General features: G+C 38.7%; 1 pseudogene; it reads left to right on the top strand.

Annotated features, from left to right (window-relative positions):
* Nucleotides 1-3645, top strand: part of LOC109378098 (heat shock cognate 71 kDa protein-like) — a 7312-nt pseudogene extending 3667 nt beyond the window's left edge.
* Nucleotides 3646-4346: the final 701 nt, after the last annotated feature.

The following is a 4346-nucleotide window of genomic DNA, read 5'->3' as shown; positions in this document are numbered from 1 at the left end:
TCTCTCTCTCTCTCTCTCTCTCTCTCTCTCTCTCTCTCTCTCACTCTCACTCTTAGCAACACACACAATCTATGAGTTCAAGAAGCTGTTAATTTTTCTCTAATGTTAAACTGAACCACCAAAAAACTTATAACAAAGGCTAAATAATGACAATTCATTGTTAAATAAGCAGATAGTAAGCACAAAAATATATTTAATGATTAAGAAGCACATAGAAATGCAATACTTTTTTATTTTATTTATTTATATTTTTTAAGATTTTATTGGGGAATTGTGGGAGGGGAACAGACAAGTTGCTGTCCTTTGGATCTTCAGTCTAGTTGTAGAGGATATTGCTTCACTGGCCCATGTTGGTACTATGATCGTTGTGCTCTTCCCAGGTGAGGCCGTTGGTCGCCGGCTATTGGACAGCCACTCACAGTGGCTCATGCCAGCTGCCGGCCACTCATAGTAGCTCACAGCAGCCCACTGCAGCCCCACTGCAGCCTACACCGTTGCCGGCGACTCACGGCAGCCCATCTCCAGGTAGAGCTGTTGTTCACCATCTTAGCTGTAGAGGGTGCAGCATCACTGGCCCATGTGAGAGCCGAACCAGAGTTCCTCTTGCTCACAGCTCGCACTCCCAAGCCGACACTTAACCAACTGAGCCACTCGGCCAGCGCCATGCAATACTTTTTTTAAAAGGTTATTTCATTTGTTGTAACCCATTTTGCCTCCAATGCCCGATTATTAGACTGCATTAAGCATTGCTAATAATAATGTTTTTTTATTTATTGAGTAATACTTTTTAATGATATTGTGTTTTCCATAGTGCTAAATATTTTAACCAATGTTATTGAATAAAAGATCGAATTTTGTTAAATAAAATGAGAATAAAATGGATCATATGGTAGTTTTGTGTTTAATTTCCTTAGGAACCTTCATACTGTTTTTCATAGTGACTGTACCAATTTAAATGTCCACCATCACAAGGAGCCCTTTTCTCCACATCCTCACCAACACCTGATAATAAAATGCTCCATACCTTTAAAAAAAAAACAAAAACAAACAAACAAAAAGTTGCTGTAATACTTGGTCTGGCAAAACATTTAGACTTAAAATTTAAAATAGACAATAAAGAGATAGGTAGATAGCTTGGTGCATAGATAGATAGATAGATAGATAGATAGATAGATAGATAGATAGATATAAATTAGAGATAGAGATAGAGATAGATATATAGATAAATGGAAATATTAATTAGTAGATGATAGGTAGTTAGATACAGATGGACACAGATAACTACATATGCACATTCTTGCATCCTATAAATCTATTCCATTCATTTTAAAACAATTCTATTGAGGCATAATTGCCACACAGTTCACACATGGGCAGAGGAACTAAATAGACATTTTTCTAAAGAAGACATACAAATGCCCAAAAGGTACATTAGAGGATGCTCAACATCACTAATCATAAAGGAAATGCAAATCAAATCCACAATGTGATATAATCTCACACCTGTTAGAATAGTTATTATCAAAAAGATAAGAGATAGCAAAGTGCTCATGAGGATGTGGAGAAAAGGATCCTTGTACACCATTGGTGAGAATGCAAATTGGTACAGTCATTATTGAAAAGAGTATAAAGGGTCCTCAAAAAATCAAAAACAGAACTACCAGCTCATTGAATGCAGGGGTAGCTGTCAGGATCTCTCTTCTTCGCTATTCGCACTTACACTCAAGCAACCATGTCTAAGGAACCTAAGCTGGCATTGATCTTGGCACCACCTACTCTTGTGTGGGTGTCTTCCAGCATGGGAAAGTGGAAATAATTGCCAACGACTAGGGAAATGGAACCACCCCAAGTTAAGTCGCTTTTACTGATACCAAATGATTGATCTACGATGCCGCATAGAATCAAGTTGCAATGAATCCAACCAACATGGTTTTTAATGCCAAATGCCTGATTGGATGTAGATTTGATGATGCTGTTGTTCATTCTTACACGAAGCATTGGCCCTTCATGGTGGTGAATGATATTGTCAGGACCAAGCTCTAAGTAGAATACAGGGGAGAGACAAAAAGTTTCTATCCAGAAGACATGTCATTTATGGTTTTGACAAAGAAAAGGAAATCGCAAAAGCCTACCTGGGGGAGACTCTTACCAATGCTGTTGTCACAGTACCTGTTTACTTCAGTGACTCTCAGCATTAGGTTAATAAGGGTGCTGGAACTATTGCTGGTCTCAATGTACTTAGAATGATTACTGAGCTAACGGCTGTTGTCATTGCTTAATGACTTAGACAAGAAGGTTGGAACTGAAAGTAATATGCTGATCTTTGACTTGAGAGGTGCACTTTGGATGTGTCAGTTCTCACAATCGAAGACGAAATCTTTGAGGTCAAATCTATAGCTGGGACACCCACTCAGGTGGAGAAGACTTTGACAACCAAAAGGCCTACAATTTCATTGCAGAGTTCAAGCACAAACATAAGAAGGGTATCAGTGAGAACAAGAGGGCTGTGGGTTGCCTCCGTACTGCTTGTGAATGTGCTAAGCATACTCTCAGCACCCTGGCCAGTATTGAGATTGCTTCGCTCTATGAGAGAATCAACTTCTATACCTCTATCACTCATGCCCAATTTGATGAATTGAATGCTGACCTTTTCCATGGCACCCTGAGCTCTGTAAAGAAAGTCCTTCAGGATGCCAAGATCGACAAGTCATAGATCCATGATACTGTCCTGATGGGTGATTCTACCTGTACCCCCAAGATTCATAAACTCCTACAGACTTCTTCAATGGAAAAGAGTTGAAATAAGAGCATCAACCCTGATGAGGCTATTGCTTATGGTGCAGCCTTCCAGGCAGCCATCCTATCTGGAGACAAATCAGGAAATGTTCAAGATTTGCTGTTGTTGGATGTCAGTCCTCTTTCCCTTGGCATTGAAACTTGGTGGAGCCATGACTGTCCTCATCAAGCACAACACTAACATTCCTACCAAGCAGACACAGACCTTTGCTACTACCTATTCTGACCACCAGCTGGGTGCACTCATTCAGGTTTATGAAGGTGAGTGGGCCATGACCAAGGATGACAATTTGTTTGGCCAGTCTGAACTCATAAACATACCTTCTGCACCTCATGGTGTTCTTTAGATTGAAGTCACTGTTGATATTGATGCCAGTGGCATCCTCAATGTCTCCCCTGTGGATAAGAGTACAGGAAAAGAGAACAAGATTACCATCACTAGTGACAAAGAAGACATCAAGCACATGGTCCAGGAAGCTGGGAAGTACAAAGCTAAAGATAAGAAGCAGAGGGACAATGTGTCTCCCAAGAATTCATTTGAATCCGATGCATTCAAAATGAAAGCAACTACTAAAGATGAAAAACTTCAAGGCAAGATCAATGATGAGGACAAATAGAAGATACTTGACAAGTGCAATGAAATCATCAACTGGCTTGATAAGAATCAGCAGGCAGAGAAGGAAAAATCTGAATATCAGCAGAAAGAGCTGGATAAAGTCTGCAGCCCCATCATTACCAAACTGTGTCAGAGTGCAGGAGACATGCCAGGAGGGATGCCTGGGGCTTTCCTGTGGTGGAGCCTCTCCTGCTGGTGCCTCTTCTGGGCCCATCATCGAAGAGGTTGATTAAGCCAATCTTCAGCATGGATTCAGCAATGTTCCACACAAAATATGGAAGAACCCAAATTTGTAGCAAATTCTATGGCAGTTTTAAAGATGAGCTGTTCTATAGTCAATAATTGGGCATTCTTGATACTTGCATATGGAATATGTGCACAGGGAAAGAAAATAACAGTGCGCTTTATAAGTGTGGAATTGTAAAGTGGAAAATGGGATGTTTTAAATAAAACTATTTAAAATTGGCAAAAAAAATAATAATAACTACCAAATTATCTTGCAATCCCATTTCTGGGTATATATACAAAGGAAATAAACCCCGGATATGGAAAAGTTATCTGTAGTCCTATGTTTATTGGAGCATTATTAACAGTAGTCAAGATATGGAAATAATTGAAATGTCCATGTCATTGGACATGAAGTGTCAAGTGTCATTGAATGGAGGAATGGTTAAAGAATATGTGAGAAATATATCTATATATCTATATAGATATAGATATATAGATAGATAGATAGATTGATATCTCTCTCTCTCTCTCTCTATATATATATATATATATATATACACACACACATGCATGTATATACATATATATGTTTATATATATATACACACACATATCACCATATATGTATATATACAAAATGTATCATATGTAATTATATATAAGATCACACTATATATTGGGTTGTCAAAAAAGCCATGATGCATGT

The sequence above is a fragment of the Hipposideros armiger genome, unplaced genomic scaffold (genome assembly GCF_001890085.2).
Source record: "Hipposideros armiger isolate ML-2016 unplaced genomic scaffold, ASM189008v1 scaffold_1737, whole genome shotgun sequence".
NCBI classification, from domain to species: Eukaryota; Metazoa; Chordata; class Mammalia; order Chiroptera; family Hipposideridae; genus Hipposideros; species Hipposideros armiger.
This window is presented reverse-complemented; position numbering and strand designations above follow the sequence as displayed.